General features: G+C 48.6%; 15 non-coding genes across 15 annotated transcripts; all 15 read right to left on the bottom strand.

Moving 5' to 3' along the window:
* Positions 1–590: 590 nt before the first annotated feature.
* LOC142674826 (U2 spliceosomal RNA) lies at positions 591–781 on the bottom strand. Its single transcript, XR_012851910.1, has one exon. It is a non-coding gene; the product is annotated as a U2 spliceosomal RNA (small nuclear RNA).
* Positions 782–2,019: 1,238 nt separating this feature from the next.
* LOC142674825 (U2 spliceosomal RNA) lies at positions 2,020–2,210 on the bottom strand. The gene has a single exon (XR_012851909.1). It is a non-coding gene; the product is annotated as a U2 spliceosomal RNA (small nuclear RNA).
* Positions 2,211–3,440: 1,230 nt separating this feature from the next.
* LOC142674944 (U2 spliceosomal RNA) lies at positions 3,441–3,631 on the bottom strand. Its single transcript, XR_012852001.1, has one exon. It is a non-coding gene; the product is annotated as a U2 spliceosomal RNA (small nuclear RNA).
* Positions 3,632–4,865: 1,234 nt separating this feature from the next.
* LOC142674866 (U2 spliceosomal RNA) lies at positions 4,866–5,056 on the bottom strand. The gene has a single exon (XR_012851946.1). It is a non-coding gene; the product is annotated as a U2 spliceosomal RNA (small nuclear RNA).
* A 1,230-nt stretch (positions 5,057–6,286) lies between these two features.
* On the bottom strand, positions 6,287–6,477 carry LOC142674943 (U2 spliceosomal RNA). Its single transcript, XR_012852000.1, has one exon. It is a non-coding gene; the product is annotated as a U2 spliceosomal RNA (small nuclear RNA).
* Positions 6,478–7,715: 1,238 nt separating this feature from the next.
* LOC142674942 (U2 spliceosomal RNA) lies at positions 7,716–7,906 on the bottom strand. The gene has a single exon (XR_012851999.1). It is a non-coding gene; the product is annotated as a U2 spliceosomal RNA (small nuclear RNA).
* Positions 7,907–9,140: 1,234 nt separating this feature from the next.
* Positions 9,141–9,331, bottom strand: LOC142674865 (U2 spliceosomal RNA). Its single transcript, XR_012851945.1, has one exon. It is a non-coding gene; the product is annotated as a U2 spliceosomal RNA (small nuclear RNA).
* A 1,230-nt stretch (positions 9,332–10,561) lies between these two features.
* Positions 10,562–10,752, bottom strand: LOC142674941 (U2 spliceosomal RNA). The gene has a single exon (XR_012851998.1). It is a non-coding gene; the product is annotated as a U2 spliceosomal RNA (small nuclear RNA).
* Positions 10,753–11,990: 1,238 nt separating this feature from the next.
* Positions 11,991–12,181, bottom strand: LOC142674864 (U2 spliceosomal RNA). The gene has a single exon (XR_012851944.1). It is a non-coding gene; the product is annotated as a U2 spliceosomal RNA (small nuclear RNA).
* Positions 12,182–13,411: 1,230 nt separating this feature from the next.
* On the bottom strand, positions 13,412–13,602 carry LOC142674940 (U2 spliceosomal RNA). The gene has a single exon (XR_012851997.1). It is a non-coding gene; the product is annotated as a U2 spliceosomal RNA (small nuclear RNA).
* Positions 13,603–14,840: 1,238 nt separating this feature from the next.
* On the bottom strand, positions 14,841–15,031 carry LOC142674875 (U2 spliceosomal RNA). The gene has a single exon (XR_012851954.1). It is a non-coding gene; the product is annotated as a U2 spliceosomal RNA (small nuclear RNA).
* Positions 15,032–16,269: 1,238 nt separating this feature from the next.
* Positions 16,270–16,460, bottom strand: LOC142674863 (U2 spliceosomal RNA). The gene has a single exon (XR_012851943.1). It is a non-coding gene; the product is annotated as a U2 spliceosomal RNA (small nuclear RNA).
* Positions 16,461–17,690: 1,230 nt separating this feature from the next.
* Positions 17,691–17,881, bottom strand: LOC142674811 (U2 spliceosomal RNA). The gene has a single exon (XR_012851896.1). It is a non-coding gene; the product is annotated as a U2 spliceosomal RNA (small nuclear RNA).
* A 1,242-nt stretch (positions 17,882–19,123) lies between these two features.
* On the bottom strand, positions 19,124–19,314 carry LOC142674938 (U2 spliceosomal RNA). Its single transcript, XR_012851996.1, has one exon. It is a non-coding gene; the product is annotated as a U2 spliceosomal RNA (small nuclear RNA).
* Positions 19,315–20,552: 1,238 nt separating this feature from the next.
* Positions 20,553–20,743, bottom strand: LOC142674885 (U2 spliceosomal RNA). Its single transcript, XR_012851963.1, has one exon. It is a non-coding gene; the product is annotated as a U2 spliceosomal RNA (small nuclear RNA).
* Positions 20,744–21,773: the final 1,030 nt, after the last annotated feature.

Raw genomic sequence — 21,773 nt, 5'->3', positions numbered from 1 at the left:
GACAACTTCTCCTTGCTCCTACAACCTCCATCCTTGCACAGTTTGTTATTCTTCTAGGTAACATAGTAACAAATCCAAATTGCTGCTCTCTTTGTAGGCAAGCAAGGCTTTGTTGCAACTGCAATTCTTACTCCTTCTTGAAATGTAGGGACGACAGTACATGCCATCACATCCATCTAGTGTACACAGGTAGGTCCATTGTGGCGGGCGGGCGGGCGGGCGGGCGGCTTTAATGGCTGTTTGCTGTTCCCCTACTCCACTCCACTATTTGACTGTGGTGCTGCATCAATCAGTGGCTGGCTCAGGTGCAGCTCTTTAACTTACCTAAAAGGGAGGGCGGACAGTAGACAAGGAAGGTGAATGAGCTGTTCCAATGTGAAATGCCGGAAACACAGACACACAGACGACACAAAACAAGAGGTGGCAATGTATTCAATAATTGCATTTAATCAATTAGCTCATTATCACTCATGCATTGTCCAACAGGTGTTGAAATAATGGGATTAAAAGGGGAGATCCCTTCAGAAAGACAGAAACAATGGCAAACACAAAAAACACTTTTGGAATCTGATTTTAGTCAACACATAAGGAAAGGGTGCACCAGTCCTGGAAATACTGCAATACCAGGTCAATGCGTGGAGTGGACAGAGCAAGCTCTATTTCCATCTCCCTGTTCTAAAAATCCATTTAATATATGGTCCCCAGATAGGGGACGTATCAGATATTAAACTGATAAGAACAGATACTACACTTGATCTTAGCCAAAAGGCCGAGAAGCGATAACCCGAACGGGCCGCGCGTTGCCCGAGCCTGCCCGATACTGCTGTTCAGCCCTTGCAGCGATTCAGCCTACTTCTAGGCAATTCCATGGGGCCCTGCAGGCTCACACACTCACAGCTACACGGGAGGTGAATAAAGGCCGGAGAGGAAGCCAGACAGGATTTGCTTCTTTTGCTTGCACCACAATGCAGTGCTGAAAGAGGAGGAATCTACATAAAAACGCCTTCCTGGCAACGCCCAAATGCCCTGCTGCCATGCAGATAAACACTGGCAGCGGCAGCAAGTGCATGCCCACAGCCACCCCTTGTTCCTTCACACCTTGTATCAGCTGTAATCCAGTCCAGTCCAGTGCTGCCTGCTGAGCAGCACTGACCAACACTGCCTGGGCCCAGGCTTTTATCTCTGAGGCCCCATTATGATGTCAGAAAGCTGGCTCTGGCTCCTCAGGGCTCCACTATGACACGTGCAAAGTTCCGTCTGAACTTTATATAAGACGGTGCGGCTCAGTCAGTCACTCAGTGTTGCCTGAGAGGGCAACACTGCAACAGCCGGCCGCCAGGCTGTCTTTTTTTGCACAGCTAGTTGCCTCCAGGAGGCCACAAGAGGGAGACAAGGGACTGCAAAATGGAAAATAAGCATCCACCAACTTTACAGACAACTTCTCCTTGCTCCTACAACCTCCATCCTTGCACAGTTTGTTATTCTTCTAGGTAACATAGTAACAAATCCAAATTGCTGCTCTCTTTGTAGGCAAGCAAGGCTTTGTTGCAACTGCAATTCTTACTCCTTCTTGAAATGTAGGGACGACAGTACATGCCATCACATCCATCTAGTGTACACAGGTAGGTCCATTGTGGCGGGCGGGCGGGCGGGCGGCTTTAATGGCTGTTTGCTGTTCCCCTACTCCACTCCACTATTTGACTGTGGTGCTGCATCAATCAGTGGCTGGCTCAGGTGCAGCTCTTTAACTTACCTAAAAGGGAGGGCGGACAGTAGACAAGGAAGGTGAATGAGCTGTTCCAATGTGAAATGCCGGAAACACAGACACACAGACGACACAAAACAAGAGGTGGCAATGTATTCAATAATTGCATTTAATCAATTAGCTCATTATCACTCATGCATTGTCCAACAGGTGTTGAAATAATGGGATTAAAAGGGGAGATCCCTTCAGAAAGACAGAAACAATGGCAAACACAAAAAACACTTTTGGAATCTGATTTTAGTCAACACATAAGGAAAGGGTGCACCAGTCCTGGAAATACTGCAATACCAGGTCAATGCGTGGAGTGGACAGAGCAAGCTCTATTTCCATCTCCCTGTTCTAAAAATCCATTTAATATATGGTCCCCAGATAGGGGACGTATCAGATATTAAACTGATAAGAACAGATACTACACTTGATCTTAGCCAAAAGGCCGAGAAGCGATAACCCGAACGGGCCGCGCGTTGCCCGAGCCTGCCCGATACTGCTGTTCAGCCCTTGCAGCGATTCAGCCTACTTCTAGGCAATTCCATGGGGCCCTGCAGGCTCACACACTCACAGCTACACGGGAGGTGAATAAAGGCCGGAGAGGAAGCCAGACAGGATTTGCTTCTTTTGCTTGCACCACAATGCAGTGCTGAAAGAGGAGGAATCTACATAAAAACGCCTTCCTGGCAACGCCCAAATGCCCTGCTGCCATGCAGATAAACACTGGCAGCGGCAGCAAGTGCATGCCCACAGCCACCCCTTGTTCCTTCACACCTTGTATCAGCTGTAATCCAGTCCAGTCCAGTGCTGCCTGCTGAGCAGCACTGACCAACACTGCCTGGGCCCAGGCTTTTATCTCTGAGGCCCCATTATGATGTCAGAAAGCTGGCTCTGGCTCCTCAGGGCTCCACTATGACACGTGCAAAGTTCCGTCTGAACTTTATATAAGACGGTGCGGCTCAGTCAGTCACTCAGTGTTGCCTGAGAGGGCAACACTGCAACAGCCGGCCGCCAGGCTGTCTTTTTTTGCACAGCTAGTTGCCTCCAGGAGGCCACAAGAGGGAGACAAGGGACTGCAAAATGGAAAATAAGCATCCACCAACTTTACAGACAACTTTTCCTTGCTCCTACAACCTCCATCCTTGCACAGTTTGTTATTCTTCTAGGTAACATAGTAACAAATCCAAATTGCTGCTCTCTTTGTAGGCAAGCAAGGCTTTGTTGCAACTGCAATTCTTACTCCTTCTTGAAATGTAGGGACGACAGTACATTCCATCACATCCATCTAGTGTACACAGGTAGGTCCATTGTGGCGGGCGGGCGGCTTTAATGGCTGTTTGCTGTTCCCCTACTCCACTCCACTATTTGACTGTGGTGCTGCATCAATCAGTGGCTGGCTCAGGTGCAGCTCTTTAACTTACCTAAAAGGGAGGGCGGAGAGAAGACAAGGAAGGTGAATGAGCTGTTCCAATGTGAAATGCCGGAAACACAGACACACAGACGACACAAAACAAGAGGTGGCAATGTATTCATTAATTGCATTTAATCAATTAGCTCATTATCACTCATGCATTGTCCAACAGGTGTTGAAATAATGGGATTAAAAGGGGAGATCCCTTCAGAAAGACAGAAACAATGGCAAACACAAGAAACACTTTTGGAATCTGATTTTAGTCAACACATAAGGAAAGGGTGCACCGGTCCTGGAAATACTGCAATACCAGGTCAATGCGTGGAGTGGACAGAGCAAGCTCTATTTCCATCTCCCTGTTCTAAAAATCCATTTAATATATGGTCCCCAGATAGGGGACGTATCAGATATTAAACTGATAAGAACAGATACTACACTTGATCTTAGCCAAAAGGCCGAGAAGCGATAACCCGAACGGGCCGCGCGTTGCCCGAGCCTGCCCGATACTGCTGTTCAGCCCTTGCAGCGATTCAGCCTACTTCTAGGCAATTCCATGGGGCCCTGCAGGCTCACACACTCACAGCTACACGGGAGGTGAATAAAGGCCGGAGAGGAAGCCAGACAGGATTTGCTTCTTTTGCTTGCACCACAATGCAGTGCTGAAAGAGGAGGAATCTACATAAAAACGCCTTCCTGGCAACGCCCAAATGCCCTGCTGCCATGCAGATAAACACTGGCAGCGGCAGCAAGTGCATGCCCACAGCCACCCCTTGTTCCTTCACACCTTGTATCAGCTGTAATCCAGTCCAGTCCAGTGCTGCCTGCTGAGCAGCACTGACCAACACTGCCTGGGCCCAGGCTTTTATCTCTGAGGCCCCATTATGATGTCAGAAAGCTGGCTCTGGCTCCTCAGGGCTCCACTATGACACGTGCAAAGTTCCGTCTGAACTTTATATTAGACGGTGCGGCTCAGTCAGTCACTCAGTGTTGCCTGAGAGGGCAACATTGCAACAGCCGGCCGCCAGGCTGTCTTTTTTTGCACAGCTAGTTGCCTCCAGGAGGCCACAAGAGGGAGACAAGGGACTGCAAAATGGAAAATAAGCATCCACCAACTTTACAGACAACTTCTCCTTGCTCCTACAACCTCCATCCTTGCACAGTTTGTTATTCTTCTAGGTAACATAGTAACAAATCCAAATTGCTGCTCTCTTTGTAGGCAAGCAAGGCTTTGTTGCAACTGCAATTCTTACTCCTTCTTGAAATGTAGGGACGACAGTACATTCCATCACATCCATCTAGTGTACACAGGTAGGTCCATTGTGGCGGGCGGGCGGGCGGCTTTAATGGCTGTTTGCTGTTCCCCTACTCCACTCCACTATTTGACTGTGGTGCTGCATCAATCAGTGGCTGGCTCAGGTGCAGCTCTTTAACTTACCTAAAAGGGAGGGCGGAGAGAAGACAAGGAAGGTGAATGAGCTGTTCCAATGTGAAATGCCGGAAACACAGACACACAGACGACACAAAACAAGAGGTGGCAATGTATTCATTAATTGCATTTAATCAATTAGCTCATTATCACTCATGCATTGTCCAACAGGTGTTGAAATAATGGGATTAAAAGGGGAGATCCCTTCAGAAAGACAGAAACAATGGCAAACACAAAAAACACTTTTGGAATCTGATTTTAGTCAACACATAAGGAAAGGGTGCACCGGTCCTGGAAATACTGCAATACCACGTCAATGCGTGGAGTGGACAGAGCAAGCTCTATTTCCATCTCCCTGTTCTAAAAATCCATTTAATATATGGTCCCCAGATAGGGGACGTATCAGATATTAAACTGATAAGAACAGATACTACACTTGATCTTAGCCAAAAGGCCGAGAAGCGATAACCCGAACGGGCCGCGCGTTGCCCGAGCCTGCCCGATACTGCTGTTCAGCCCTTGCAGCGATTCAGCCTACTTCTAGGCAATTCCATGGGGCCCTGCAGGCTCACACACTCACAGCTACACGGGAGGTGAATAAAGGCCGGAGAGGAAGCCAGACAGGATTTGCTTCTTTTGCTTGCACCACAATGCAGTGCTGAAAGAGGAGGAATCTACATAAAAACGCCTTCCTGGCAACGCCCAAATGCCCTGCTGCCATGCAGATAAACACTGGCAGCGGCAGCAAGTGCATGCCCACAGCCACCCCTTGTTCCTTCACACCTTGTATCAGCTGTAATCCAGTCCAGTCCAGTGCTGCCTGCTGAGCAGCACTGACCAACACTGCCTGGGCCCAGGCTTTTATCTCTGAGGCCCCATTATGATGTCAGAAAGCTGGCTCTGGCTCCTCAGGGCTCCACTATGACACGTGCAAAGTTCCGTCTGAACTTTATATAAGACGGTGCGGCTCAGTCAGTCACTCAGTGTTGCCTGAGAGGGCAACACTGCAACAGCCGGCCGCCAGGCTGTCTTTTTTTGCACAGCTAGTTGCCTCCAGGAGGCCACAAGAGGGAGACAAGGGACTGCAAAATGGAAAATAAGCATCCACCAACTTTACAGACAACTTCTCCTTGCTCCTACAACCTCCATCCTTGCACAGTTTGTTATTCTTCTAGGTAACATAGTAACAAATCCAAATTGCTGCTCTCTTTGTAGGCAAGCAAGGCTTTGTTGCAACTGCAATTCTTACTCCTTCTTGAAATGTAGGGACGACAGTACATTCCATCACATCCATCTAGTGTACACAGGTAGGTCCATTGTGGCGGGCGGGCGGCTTTAATGGCTGTTTGCTGTTCCCCTACTCCACTCCACTATTTGACTGTGGTGCTGCATCAATCAGTGGCTGGCTCAGGTGCAGCTCTTTAACTTACCTAAAAGGGAGGGCGGAGAGAAGACAAGGAAGGTGAATGAGCTGTTCCAATGTGAAATGCCGGAAACACAGACACACAGACGACACAAAACAAGAGGTGGCAATGTATTCATTAATTGCATTTAATCAATTAGCTCATTATCACTCATGCATTGTCCAACAGGTGTTGAAATAATGGGATTAAAAGGGGAGATCCCTTCAGAAAGACAGAAACAGTGGCAAACACAAAAAACACTTTTGGAATCTGATTTTAGTCAACACATAAGGAAAGGGTGCACCGGTCCTGGAAATACTGCAATACCAGGTCAATGCGTGGAGTGGACAGAGCAAGCTCTATTTCCATCTCCCTGTTCTAAAAATCCATTTAATATATGGTCCCCAGATAGGGGACGTATCAGATATTAAACTGATAAGAACAGATACTACACTTGATCTTAGCCAAAAGGCCGAGAAGCGATAACCCGAACGGGCCGCGCGTTGCCCGAGCCTGCCCGATACTGCTGTTCAGCCCTTGCAGCGATTCAGCCTACTTCTAGGCAATTCCATGGGGCCCTGCAGGCTCACACACTCACAGCTACACGGGAGGTGAATAAAGGCCGGAGAGGAAGCCAGACAGGATTTGCTTCTTTTGCTTGCACCACAATGCAGTGCTGAAAGAGGAGGAATCTACATAAAAACGCCTTCCTGGCAACGCCCAAATGCCCTGCTGCCATGCAGATAAACACTGGCAGCGGCAGCAAGTGCATGCCCACAGCCACCCCTTGTTCCTTCACACCTTGTATCAGCTGTAATCCAGTCCAGTCCAGTGCTGCCTGCTGAGCAGCACTGACCAACACTGCCTGGGCCCAGGCTTTTATCTCTGAGGCCCCATTATGATGTCAGAAAGCTGGCTCTGGCTCCTCAGGGCTCCACTATGACACGTGCAAAGTTCCGTCTGAACTTTATATTAGACGGTGCGGCTCAGTCAGTCACTCAGTGTTGCCTGAGAGGGCAACATTGCAACAGCCGGCCGCCAGGCTGTCTTTTTTTGCACAGCTAGTTGCCTCCAGGAGGCCACAAGAGGGAGACAAGGGACTGCAAAATGGAAAATAAGCATCCACCAACTTTACAGACAACTTCTCCTTGCTCCTACAACCTCCATCCTTGCACAGTTTGTTATTCTTGTAGGTAACATAGTAACAAATCCAAATTGCTGCTCTCTTTGTAGGCAAGCAAGGCTTTGTTGCAACTGCAATTCTTACTCCTTCTTGAAATGTAGGGACGACAGTACATTCCATCACATCCATCTAGTGTACACAGGTAGGTCCATTGTGGCGGGCGGGCGGGCGGGCGGCTTTAATGGCTGTTTGCTGTTCCCCTACTCCACTCCACTATTTGACTGTGGTGCTGCATCAATCAGTGGCTGGCTCAGGTGCAGCTCTTTAACTTACCTAAAAGGGAGGGCGGAGAGAAGACAAGGAAGGTGAATGAGCTGTTCCAATGTGAAATGCCGGAAACACAGACACACAGACGACACAAAACAAGAGGTGGCAATGTATTCATTAATTGCATTTAATCAATTAGCTCATTATCACTCATGCATTGTCCAACAGGTGTTGAAATAATGGGATTAAAAGGGGAGATCCCTTCAGAAAGACAGAAACAATGGCAAACACAAGAAACACTTTTGGAATCTGATTTTAGTCAACACATAAGGAAAGGGTGCACCGGTCCTGGAAATACTGCAATACCAGGTCAATGCGTGGAGTGGACAGAGCAAGCTCTATTTCCATCTCCCTGTTCTAAAAATCCATTTAATATATGGTCCCCAGATAGGGGACGTATCAGATATTAAACTGATAAGAACAGATACTACACTTGATCTTAGCCAAAAGGCCGAGAAGCGATAACCCGAACGGGCCGCGCGTTGCCCGAGCCTGCCCGATACTGCTGTTCAGCCCTTGCAGCGATTCAGCCTACTTCTAGGCAATTCCATGGGGCCCTGCAGGCTCACACACTCACAGCTACACGGGAGGTGAATAAAGGCCGGAGAGGAAGCCAGACAGGATTTGCTTCTTTTGCTTGCACCACAATGCAGTGCTGAAAGAGGAGGAATCTACATAAAAACGCCTTCCTGGCAACGCCCAAATGCCCTGCTGCCATGCAGATAAACACTGGCAGCGGCAGCAAGTGCATGCCCACAGCCACCCCTTGTTCCTTCACACCTTGTATCAGCTGTAATCCAGTCCAGTCCAGTGCTGCCTGCTGAGCAGCACTGACCAACACTGCCTGGGCCCAGGCTTTTATCTCTGAGGCCCCATTATGATGTCAGAAAGCTGGCTCTGGCTCCTCAGGGCTCCACTATGACACGTGCAAAGTTCCGTCTGAACTTTATATTAGACGGTGCGGCTCAGTCAGTCACTCAGTGTTGCCTGAGAGGGCAACATTGCAACAGCCGGCCGCCAGGCTGTCTTTTTTTGCACAGCTAGTTGCCTCCAGGAGGCCACAAGAGGGAGACAAGGGACTGCAAAATGGAAAATAAGCATCCACCAACTTTACAGACAACTTCTCCTTGCTCCTACAACCTCCATCCTTGCACAGTTTGTTATTCTTCTAGGTAACATAGTAACAAATCCAAATTGCTGCTCTCTTTGTAGGCAAGCAAGGCTTTGTTGCAACTGCAATTCTTACTCCTTCTTGAAATGTAGGGACGACAGTACATTCCATCACATCCATCTAGTGTACACAGGTAGGTCCATTGTGGCGGGCGGGCGGGCGGCTTTAATGGCTGTTTGCTGTTCCCCTACTCCACTCCACTATTTGACTGTGGTGCTGCATCAATCAGTGGCTGGCTCAGGTGCAGCTCTTTAACTTACCTAAAAGGGAGGGCGGAGAGAAGACAAGGAAGGTGAATGAGCTGTTCCAATGTGAAATGCCGGAAACACAGACACACAGACGACACAAAACAAGAGGTGGCAATGTATTCATTAATTGCATTTAATCAATTAGCTCATTATCACTCATGCATTGTCCAACAGGTGTTGAAATAATGGGATTAAAAGGGGAGATCCCTTCAGAAAGACAGAAACAATGGCAAACACAAAAAACACTTTTGGAATCTGATTTTAGTCAACACATAAGGAAAGGGTGCACCGGTCCTGGAAATACTGCAATACCACGTCAATGCGTGGAGTGGACAGAGCAAGCTCTATTTCCATCTCCCTGTTCTAAAAATCCATTTAATATATGGTCCCCAGATAGGGGACGTATCAGATATTAAACTGATAAGAACAGATACTACACTTGATCTTAGCCAAAAGGCCGAGAAGCGATAACCCGAACGGGCCGCGCGTTGCCCGAGCCTGCCCGATACTGCTGTTCAGCCCTTGCAGCGATTCAGCCTACTTCTAGGCAATTCCATGGGGCCCTGCAGGCTCACACACTCACAGCTACACGGGAGGTGAATAAAGGCCGGAGAGGAAGCCAGACAGGATTTGCTTCTTTTGCTTGCACCACAATGCAGTGCTGAAAGAGGAGGAATCTACATAAAAACGCCTTCCTGGCAACGCCCAAATGCCCTGCTGCCATGCAGATAAACACTGGCAGCGGCAGCAAGTGCATGCCCACAGCCACCCCTTGTTCCTTCACACCTTGTATCAGCTGTAATCCAGTCCAGTCCAGTGCTGCCTGCTGAGCAGCACTGACCAACACTGCCTGGGCCCAGGCTTTTATCTCTGAGGCCCCATTATGATGTCAGAAAGCTGGCTCTGGCTCCTCAGGGCTCCACTATGACACGTGCAAAGTTCCGTCTGAACTTTATATAAGACGGTGCGGCTCAGTCAGTCACTCAGTGTTGCCTGAGAGGGCAACACTGCAACAGCCGGCCGCCAGGCTGTCTTTTTTTGCACAGCTAGTTGCCTCCAGGAGGCCACAAGAGGGAGACAAGGGACTGCAAAATGGAAAATAAGCATCCACCAACTTTACAGACAACTTCTCCTTGCTCCTACAACCTCCATCCTTGCACAGTTTGTTATTCTTCTAGGTAACATAGTAACAAATCCAAATTGCTGCTCTCTTTGTAGGCAAGCAAGGCTTTGTTGCAACTGCAATTCTTACTCCTTCTTGAAATGTAGGGACGACAGTACATTCCATCACATCCATCTAGTGTACACAGGTAGGTCCATTGTGGCGGGCGGGCGGCTTTAATGGCTGTTTGCTGTTCCCCTACTCCACTCCACTATTTGACTGTGGTGCTGCATCAATCAGTGGCTGGCTCAGGTGCAGCTCTTTAACTTACCTAAAAGGGAGGGCGGAGAGAAGACAAGGAAGGTGAATGAGCTGTTCCAATGTGAAATGCCGGAAACACAGACACACAGACGACACAAAACAAGAGGTGGCAATGTATTCATTAATTGCATTTAATCAATTAGCTCATTATCACTCATGCATTGTCCAACAGGTGTTGAAATAATGGGATTAAAAGGGGAGATCCCTTCAGAAAGACAGAAACAGTGGCAAACACAAAAAACACTTTTGGAATCTGATTTTAGTCAACACATAAGGAAAGGGTGCACCGGTCCTGGAAATACTGCAATACCAGGTCAATGCGTGGAGTGGACAGAGCAAGCTCTATTTCCATCTCCCTGTTCTAAAAATCCATTTAATATATGGTCCCCAGATAGGGGACGTATCAGATATTAAACTGATAAGAACAGATACTACACTTGATCTTAGCCAAAAGGCCGAGAAGCGATAACCCGAACGGGCCGCGCGTTGCCCGAGCCTGCCCGATACTGCTGTTCAGCCCTTGCAGCGATTCAGCCTACTTCTAGGCAATTCCATGGGGCCCTGCAGGCTCACACACTCACAGCTACACGGGAGGTGAATAAAGGCCGGAGAGGAAGCCAGACAGGATTTGCTTCTTTTGCTTGCACCACAATGCAGTGCTGAAAGAGGAGGAATCTACATAAAAACGCCTTCCTGGCAACGCCCAAATGCCCTGCTGCCATGCAGATAAACACTGGCAGCGGCAGCAAGTGCATGCCCACAGCCACCCCTTGTTCCTTCACACCTTGTATCAGCTGTAATCCAGTCCAGTCCAGTGCTGCCTGCTGAGCAGCACTGACCAACACTGCCTGGGCCCAGGCTTTTATCTCTGAGGCCCCATTATGATGTCAGAAAGCTGGCTCTGGCTCCTCAGGGCTCCACTATGACACGTGCAAAGTTCCGTCTGAACTTTATATTAGACGGTGCGGCTCAGTCAGTCACTCAGTGTTGCCTGAGAGGGCAACATTGCAACAGCCGGCCGCCAGGCTGTCTTTTTTTGCACAGCTAGTTGCCTCCAGGAGGCCACAAGAGGGAGACAAGGGACTGCAAAATGGAAAATAAGCATCCACCAACTTTACAGACAACTTCTCCTTGCTCCTACAACCTCCATCCTTGCACAGTTTGTTATTCTTGTAGGTAACATAGTAACAAATCCAAATTGCTGCTCTCTTTGTAGGCAAGCAAGGCTTTGTTGCAACTGCAATTCTTACTCCTTCTTGAAATGTAGGGACGACAGTACATTCCATCACATCCATCTAGTGTACACAGGTAGGTCCATTGTGGCGGGCGGGCGGGCGGGCGGCTTTAATGGCTGTTTGCTGTTCCCCTACTCCACTCCACTATTTGACTGTGGTGCTGCATCAATCAGTGGCTGGCTCAGGTGCAGCTCTTTAACTTACCTAAAAGGGAGGGCGGAGAGAAGACAAGGAAGGTGAATGAGCTGTTCCAATGTGAAATGCCGGAAACACAGACACACAGACGACACAAAACAAGAGGTGGCAATGTATTCATTAATTGCATTTAATCAATTAGCTCATTATCACTCATGCATTGTCCAACAGGTGTTGAAATAATGGGATTAAAAGGGGAGATCCCTTCAGAAAGACAGAAACAATGGCAAACACAAAAAACACTTTTGGAATCTGATTTTAGTCAACACATAAGGAAAGGGTGCACCGGTCCTGGAAATACTGCAATACCACGTCAATGCGTGGAGTGGACAGAGCAAGCTCTATTTCCATCTCCCTGTTCTAAAAATCCATTTAATATATGGTCCCCAGATAGGGGACGTATCAGATATTAAACTGATAAGAACAGATACTACACTTGATCTTAGCCAAAAGGCCGAGAAGCGATAACCCGAACGGGCCGCGCGTTGCCCGAGCCTGCCCGATACTGCTGTTCAGCCCTTGCAGCGATTCAGCCTACTTCTAGGCAATTCCATGGGGCCCTGCAGGCTCACACACTCACAGCTACACGGGAGGTGAATAAAGGCCGGAGAGGAAGCCAGACAGGATTTGCTTCTTTTGCTTGCACCACAATGCAGTGCTGAAAGAGGAGGAATCTACATAAAAACGCCTTCCTGGCAACGCCCAAATGCCCTGCTGCCATGCAGATAAACACTGGCAGCGGCAGCAAGTGCATGCCCACAGCCACCCCTTGTTCCTTCACACCTTGTATCAGCTGTAATCCAGTCCAGTCCAGTGCTGCCTGCTGAGCAGCACTGACCAACACTGCCTGGGCCCAGGCTTTTATCTCTGAGGCCCCATTATGATGTCAGAAAGCTGGCTCTGGCTCCTCAGGGCTCCACTATGACACGTGCAAAGTTCCGTCTGAACTTTATATAAGACGGTGCGGCTCAGTCAGTCACTCAGTGTTGCCTGAGAGGGCAACACTGCAACAGCCGGCCGCCAGGCTGTCTTTTTTTGCACAGCTAGTTGCCTCCAGGAGGCCACAAGAGGGAGACAAGGGACTGCAAAATGGAAAATAAGCATCCACCAACTTTACAGACAACTTCTCCTTGCTCCTACAACCTCCATCCTTGCACAGTTTGTTATTCTTCTAGGTAACATAGTAACAAATCCAAATTGCTGCTCTCTTTGTAGGCAAGCAAGGCTTTGTTGCAACTGCAATTCTTACTCCTTCTTGAAATGTAGGGACGACAGTACATTCCATCACATCCATCTAGTGTACACAGGTAGGTCCATTGTGGCGGGCGGGCGGCTTTAATGGCTGTTTGCTGTTCCCCTACTCCACTCCACTATTTGACTGTGGTGCTGCATCAATCAGTGGCTGGCTCAGGTGCAGCTCTTTAACTTACCTAAAAGGGAGGGCGGAGAGAAGACAAGGAAGGTGAATGAGCTGTTCCAATGTGAAATGCCGGAAACACAGACACACAGACGACACAAAACAAGAGGTGGCAATGTATTCATTAATTGCATTTAATCAATTAGCTCATTATCACTCATGCATTGTCCAACAGGTGTTGAAATAATGGGATTAAAAGGGGAGATCCCTTCAGAAAGACAGAAACAGTGGCAAACACAAAAAACACTTTTGGAATCTGATTTTAGTCAACACATAAGGAAAGGGTGCACCGGTCCTGGAAATACTGCAATACCAGGTCAATGCGTGGAGTGGACAGAGCAAGCTCTATTTCCATCTCCCTGTTCTAAAAATCCATTTAATATATGGTCCCCAGATAGGGGACGTATCAGATATTAAACTGATAAGAACAGATACTACACTTGATCTTAGCCAAAAGGCCGAGAAGCGATAACCCGAACGGGCCGCGCGTTGCCCGAGCCTGCCCGATACTGCTGTTCAGCCCTTGCAGCGATTCAGCCTACTTCTAGGCAATTCCATGGGGCCCTGCAGGCTCACACACTCACAGCTACACGGGAGGTGAATAAAGGCCGGAGAGGAAGCCAGACAGGATTTGCTTCTTTTGCTTGCACCACAATGCAGTGCTGAAAGAGGAGGAATCTACATAAAAACGCCTTCCTGGCAACGCCCAAATGCCCTGCTGCCATGCAGATAAACACTGGCAGCGGCAGCAAGTGCATGCCCACAGCCACCCCTTGTTCCTTCACACCTTGTATCAGCTGTAATCCAGTCCAGTCCAGTGCTGCCTGCTGAGCAGCACTGACCAACACTGCCTGGGCCCAGGCTTTTATCTCTGAGGCCCCATTATGATGTCAGAAAGCTGGCTCTGGCTCCTCAGGGCTCCACTATGACACGTGCAAAGTTCCGTCTGAACTTTATATAAGACGGTGCGGCTCAGTCAGTCACTCAGTGTTGCCTGAGAGGGCAACACTGCAACAGCCGGCCGCTAGGCTGTCTTTTTTTGCACAGCTAGTTGCCTCCAGGAGGCCACAAGAGGGAGACAAGGGACTGCAAAATGGAAAATAAGCATCCACCAACTTTACAGACAACTTCTCCTTGCTCCTACAACCTCCATCCTTGCACAGTTTGTTATTCTTCTAGGTAACATAGTAACAAATCCAAATTGCTGCTCTCTTTGTAGGCAAGCAAGGCTTTGTTGCAACTGCAATTCTTACTCCTTCTTGAAATGTAGGGACGACAGTACATTCCATCACATCCATCTAGTGTACACAGGTAGGTTCATTGTGGCGGGCGGGCGGGCGGGCGGCTTTAATGGCTGTTTGCTGTTCCCCTACTCCACTCCACTATTTGACTGTGGTGCTGCATCAATCAGTGGCTGGCTCAGGTGCAGCTCTTTAACTTACCTAAAAGGGAGGGCGGAGAGAAGACAAGGAAGGTGAATGAGCTGTTCCAATGTGAAATGCCGGAAACACAGACACACAGACGACACAAAACAAGAGGTGGCAATGTATTAATTAATTGCATTTAATCAATTAGCTCATTATCACTCATGCATTGTCCAACAGGTGTTGAAATAATGGGATTAAAAGGGGAGATCCCTTCAGAAAGACAGAAACAATGGCAAACACAAAAAACACTTTTGGAATCTGATTTTAGTCAACACATAAGGAAAGGGTGCACCGGTCCTGGAAATACTGCAATACCAGGTCAATGCGTGGAGTGGACAGAGCAAGCTCTATTTCCATCTCCCTGTTCTAAAAATCCATTTAATATATGGTCCCCAGATAGGGGACGTATCAGATATTAAACTGATAACAACAGATACTACACTTGATCTTAGCCAAAAGGCCGAGAAGCGATAACCCGAACGGGCCGCGCGTTGCCCGAGCCTGCCCGATACTGCTGTTCAGCCCTTGCAGCGATTCAGCCTACTTCTAGGCAATTCCATGGGGCCCTGCAGGCTCACACACTCACAGCTACACGGGAGGTGAATAAAGGCCGGAGAGGAAGCCAGACAGGATTTGCTTCTTTTGCTTGCACCACAATGCAGTGCTGAAAGAGGAGGAATCTACATAAAAACGCCTTCCTGGCAACGCCCAAATGCCCTGCTGCCATGCAGATAAACACTGGCAGCGGCAGCAAGTGCATGCCCACAGCCACCCCTTGTTCCTTCACACCTTGTATCAGCTGTAATCCAGTCCAGTCCAGTGCTGCCTGCTGAGCAGCACTGACCAACACTGCCTGGGCCCAGGCTTTTATCTCTGAGGCCCCATTATGATGTCAGAAAGCTGGCTCTGGCTCCTCAGGGCTCCACTATGACACGTGCAAAGTTCCGTCTGAACTTTATATAAGACGGTGCGGCTCAGTCAGTCACTCAGTGTTGCCTGAGAGGGCAACACTGCAACAGCCGGCCGCCAGGCTGTCTTTTTTTGCACAGCTAGTTGCCTCCAGGAGGCCACAAGAGGGAGACAAGGGACTGCAAAATGGAAAATAAGCATCCACCAACTTTACAGACAACTTCTCCTTGCTCCTACAACCTCCATCCTTGCACAGTTTGTTATTCTTGTAGGTAACATAGTAACAAATCCAAATTGCTGCTCTCTTTGTAGGCAAGCAAGGCTTTGTTGCAACTGCAATTCTTACTCCTTCTTGAAATGTAGGGACGACAGTACATTCCATCACATCCATCTAGTGTACACAGGTAGGTCCATTGTGGCGGGCGGGCGGGCGGGCGGCTTTAATGGCTGTTTGCTGTTCCCCTACTCCACTCCACTATTTGACTGTGGTGCTGCATCAATCAGTGGCTGGCTCAGGTGCAGCTCTTTAACTTACCTAAAAGGGAGGGCGGAGAGAAGACAAGGAAGGTGAATGAGCTGTTCCAATGTGAAATGCCGGAAACACAGACACACAGACGACACAAAACAAGATGTGGCAATGTATTCATTAATTGCATTTAATCAATTAGCTCATTATCACTCATGCATTGTCCAACAGGTGTTGAAATAATGGGATTAAAAGGGGAGATCCCTTCAGAAAGACAGAAACAGTGGCAAACACAAAAAACACTTTTGGAATCTGATTTTAGTCAACACATAAGGAAAGGGTGCACCGGTCCTGGAAATACTGCAATACCACGTCAATGCGTGGAGTGGACAGAGCAAGCTCTATTTCCATCTCCCTGTTCTAAAAATCCATTTAATATATGGTCCCCAGATAGGGGACGTATCAGATATTAAACTGATAAGAACAGATACTACACTTGATCTTAGCCAAAAGGCCGAGAAGCGATAACCCGAACGGGCCGCGCGTTGCCCGAGCCTGCCCGATACTGCTGTTCAGCCCTTGCAGCGATTCAGCCTACTTCTAGGCAATTCCATGGGGCCCTGCAGGCTCACACACTCACAGCTACACGGGAGGTGAATAAAGGCCGGAGAGGAAGCCAGACAGGATTTGCTTCTTTTGCTTGCACCACAATGCAGTGCTGAAAGAGGAGGAATCTACATAAAAACGCCTTCCTGGCAACGCCCAAATGCCCTGCTGCCATGCAGATAAACACTGGCAGCGGCAGCAAGTGCATGCCCACAGCCACCCCTTGTTCCTTCACACCTTGTATCGGCTGTAATCCAGTCCAGTCCAGTGCTGCCTGCTGAGCAGCACTGACCAACTCTGCCTGGGCCCAGGCTTTTATCTCTGAGGCCCCATTATGATGTCAGAAAGCTGGCTCTGGCTCCTCAGGGCTCCACTATGACACGTACAAAGTTCCGTCTGAACTTTATATAAGACGGTGCGGCTCAGTCAGTCACTCAGTGTTGCCTGAGAGGGCAACACTGCAACAGCCGGCCGCCAGGCTGTCTTTTTTTGCACAGCTAGTTGCCTCCAGGAGGCAACAAGAGGGAGACAAGGGACTGCAAAATGGAAAATAAGCATCCACCAACTTTACAGACAACTTCTCCTTGCTCCTACAACCTCCATCCTTGCACAGTTTGTTATTCTTCTAGGTAACATAGTAACAAATCCAAATTGCTGCTCTCTTTGTAGGCAAGCAAGGCTTTGTTGCAACTGCAATTCTTACTCCTTCTTGAAATGTAGGGACGACAGTACATTCCATCACATCCATCTAGTGTACACAGGTAGGTCCATTGTGGCGGGCGGGCGGCTTTAATGGCTGTTTGCTGTTCCCCTACTCCACTCTACTATTTGACTGTGGTGCTGCATCAATCAGTGGCTGGCTCAGGTGCAGCTCTTTAACTTACCTAAAAGGGAGGGCGGAGAGAAGACAAGGAAGGTGAATGAGCTGTTCCAATGTGAAATGCCGGAAACACAGACACACAGACGACACAAAACAAGAGGTGGCAATGTATTCATTAATTGCATTTAATCAATTAGCTCATTATCACTCATGCATTGTCCAACAGGTGTTGAAATAATGGGATTAAAAGGGGAGATCCCTTCAGAAAGGCAGAAACAGTGGCAAACACAAAAAACACTTTTGGAATCTGATTTTAGTCAACACATAAGGAAAGGGTGCACCGGTCCTGGAAATACTGCAATACCAGGGCAATGCGTGGAGTGGACAGAGCAAGCTCTATTTCCATCTCCCTGTTCTAAAAATCCATTTAATATATGGTCCCCAGATAGGGGACGTATCAGATATTAAACTGATAAGAACAGATACTACACTTGATCTTAGCCAAAAGGCCGAGAAGCGATAACCCGAACGGGCCGCGCGTTGCCCGAGCCTGCCCGATACTGCTGTTCAGCCCTTGCAGCGATTCAGCCTACTTCTAGGCAATTCCATGGGGCCCTGCAGGCTCACACACTCACAGCTACACGGGAGGTGAATAAAGGCCGGAGAGGAAGCCAGACAGGATTTGCTTCTTTTGCTTGCACCACAATGCAGTGCTGAAAGAGGAGGAATCTACATAAAAACGCCTTCCTGGCAACGCCCAAATGCCCTGCTGCCATGCAGATAAACACTGGCAGCGGCAGCAAGTGCATGCCCACAGCCACCCCTTGTTCCTTCACACCTTGTATCAGCTGTAATCCAGTCCAGTCCAGTGCTGCCTGCTGAGCAGCACTGACCAACACTGCCTGGGCCCAGGCTTTTATCTCTGAGGCCCCATTATGATGTCAGAAAGCTGGCTCTGGCTCCTCAGGGCTCCACTATGACACGTGCAAAGTTCCGTCTGAACTTTATATAAGACGGTGCGGCTCAGTCAGTCACTCAGTGTTGCCTGAGAGGGCAACACTGCAACAGCCGGCCGCCAGGCTGTCTTTTTTTGCACAGCTAGTTGCCTCCAGGAGGCCACAAGAGGGAGACAAGGGACTGCAAAATGGAAAATAAGCATCCACCAACTTTACAGACAACTTCTCCTTGCTCCTACAACCTCCATCCTTGCACAGTTTGTTATTCTTCTAGGTAACATAGTAACAAATCCAAATTGCTGCTCTCTTTGTAGGCAAGCAAGGCTTTGTTGCAACTGCAATTCTTACTCCTTCTTGAAATGTAGGGACGACAGTACATTCCATCACATCCATCTAGTGTACACAGGTAGGTCCATTGTGGCGGGCGGGCGGGCGGGCGGGCGGCTTTAATGGCTGTTTGCTGTTCCCCTACTCCACTCCACTATTTGACTGTGGTGCTGCATCAATCAGTGGCTGGCTCAGGTGCAGCTCTTTAACTTACCTAAAAGGGAGGGCGGAGAGAAGACAAGGAAGGTGAATGAGCTGTTCCAATGTGAAATGCCGGAAACACAGACACACAGACGACACAAAACAAGAGGTGGCAATGTATTCATTAATTGCATTTAATCAATTAGCTCATTATCACTCATGCATTGTCCAACAGGTGTTGAAATAATGGGATTAAAAGGGGAGATCCCTTCAGAAAGACAGAAACAATGGCAAACACAAAAAACACTTTTGGAATCTGATTTTAGTCAACACATAAGGAAAGGGTGCACCGGTCCTGGAAATACTGCAATACCAGGTCAATGCGTGGAGTGGACAGAGCAAGCTCTATTTCCATCTCCCTGTTCTAAAAATCCATTTAATATATGGTCCCCAGATAGGGGACGTATCAGATATTAAACTGATAAGAACAGATACTACACTTGATCTTAGCCAAAAGGCCGAGAAGCGATAACCCGAACGGGCCGCGCGTTGCCCGAGCCTGCCCGATACTGCTGTTCAGCCCTTGCAGCAATTCAGCCTACTTCTAGGCAATTCCATGGGGCCCTGCAGGCTCACACACTCACAGCTACACGGGAGGTGAATAAAGGCCGGAGAGGAAGCCAGACAGGATTTGCTTCTTTTGCTTGCACCACAATGCAGTGCTGAAAGAGGAGGAATCTACATAAAAACGCCTTCCTGGCAACGCCCAAATGCCCTGCTGCCATGCAGATAAACACTGGCAGCGGCAGCAAGTGCATGCCCACAGCCACCCCTTGTTCCTTCACACCTTGTATCAGCTGTAATCCAGTCCAGTCCAGTGCTGCCTGCTGAGCAGCACTGACCAACACTGCCTGGGCCCAGGCTTTTATCTCTGAGGCCCCATTATGATGTCAGAAAGCTGGCTCTGGCTCCTCAGGGCTCCACTATGACACGTGCAAAGTTCCGTCTGAACTTTATATAAGACGGTGCGGCTCAGTCAGTCACTCAGTGTTGCCTGAGAGGGCAACACTGCAACAGCCGGCCGCCAGGCTGTCTTTTTTTGCACAGCTAGTTGCCTCCAGGAGGCCACAAGAGGGAGACAAGGGACTGCAAAATGGAAAATAAGCATCCACCAACTTTACAGACAACTTCTCCTTGCTCCTACAACCTCCATCCTTGCACAGTTTGTTATTCTTCTAGGTAACATAGTAACAAATCCAAATTGCTGCTCTCTTTGTAGGCAAGCAAGGCTTTGTTGCAACTGCAATTCTTACTCCTTCTTGAAATGTAGGGACGACAGTACATTCCATCACATCCATCTAGTGTACACAGGTAGGTCCATTGTGGCGGGCGGGCGGGCGGGCGGCTTTAATGGCTGTTTGCTGTTCCCCTACTCCACTCCACTATTTGACTGTGGTGCTGCATCAATCAGTGGCTGGCTCAGGTGCAGCTCTTTAACTTACCTAAAAGGGAGGGCGGAGAGAAGACAAGGAAGGTGAATGAGCTGTTCCAATGTGAAATGCCGGAAACACAGACACACAGACGACACAAAACAAGAGGTGGCAATGTATTCATTAATTGCATTTAATCAATTAGCTCATTATCACTCATGCATTGTCCAACAGGTGTTGAAATAATGGGATTAAAAGGGGAGATCCCTTCAGAAAGACAGAAACAATGGCAAACACAAAAAACACTTTTGGAATCTGATTTTAGTCAACACATAAGGAAAGGGTTAACCGGTCCTGGAAATACTGCAATACCAGGTCAATGCGTGGAGTGGACAGAGCAAGCTCTATTTCCATCTCCCTGTTCTAAAAATCCATTTAATATATGGTCCCCAGATAGGGGACGTATCAGATATTAAACTGATAAGAACAGATACTACACTTGATCTTAGCCAAAAGGCCGAGAAGCGATAACCCGAACGGGCCGCGCGTTGCCCGAGCCTGCCCGATACTGCTGTTCAGCCCTTGCAGCGATTCAGCCTACTTCTAGGCAATTCCATGGGGCCCTGCAGGCTCACACACTCACAGCTACACGGGAGGTGAATAAAGGCCGGAGAGGAAGCCAGACAGGATTTGCTTCTTTTGCTTGCACCACAATGCAGTGCTGAAAGAGGAGGAATCTACATAAAAACGCCTTCCTGGCAACGCCCAAATGCCCTGCTGCCATGCAGATAAACACTGGCAGCGGCAGCAAGTGCATGCCCACAGCCACCCCTTGTTCCTTCACACCTTGTATCAGCTGTAATCCAGTCCAGTCCAGTGCTGCCTGCTGGGCAGCACTGACCAACACTGCCTGGGCCCAGGCTTTTATCTCTGAGGCCCCATTATGATGTCAGAAAGCTGGCTCTGGCTCCTCAGGGCTCCACTATGACACGTGCAAAATTCCGTCTGAACTTTATATAAGACGGTGCGGCTCAGTCAGTCACTCAGTGTTGCCTGAGAGGGCAACACTACAACAGCCGGCCGCCAGGCTGTCTTTTTTTGCACAGCTAGTTGCCTCCAGGAGGCCACAAGAGGGAGACAAGGGACTGCAAAATGGAAAATAAGCATCCACCAACTTTACAGACAACTTCTCCTTGCTCCTACAACCTCCATCCTTGCACAGTTTGTTATTCTTCTAGGTAACATAGTAACAAATCCAAATTGCTGCTCTCTTTGTAGGCAAGCAAGGCTTTGTTGCAACTGCAATTCTTACTCCTTCTTGAAATGTAGGGACGACAGTACATTCCATCACATCCATCTAGTGTACACAGGTAGGTCCATTGTGGCGGGCGGGCGGGCGGCTTTAATGGCTGTTTGCTGTTCCCCTACTCCACTCCACTATTTGACTGTGGTGCTGCATCAATCAGTGGCTGGCTCAGGTGCAGCTCTTTAACTTACCTAAAAGGGAGGGCGGAGAGAAGACAAGGAAGGTGAATGAGCTGTTCCAATGTGAAATGCCG

The sequence above is a fragment of the Rhinoderma darwinii genome (assembly GCF_050947455.1).
Source record: "Rhinoderma darwinii isolate aRhiDar2 chromosome 2 unlocalized genomic scaffold, aRhiDar2.hap1 SUPER_2_unloc_21, whole genome shotgun sequence".
In the NCBI taxonomy this organism is placed as follows: Eukaryota; Metazoa; Chordata; class Amphibia; order Anura; family Rhinodermatidae; genus Rhinoderma; species Rhinoderma darwinii.
Note: the sequence above shows the minus strand (reverse complement) of the source record. Positions and strands in the feature narration are given on the sequence as shown.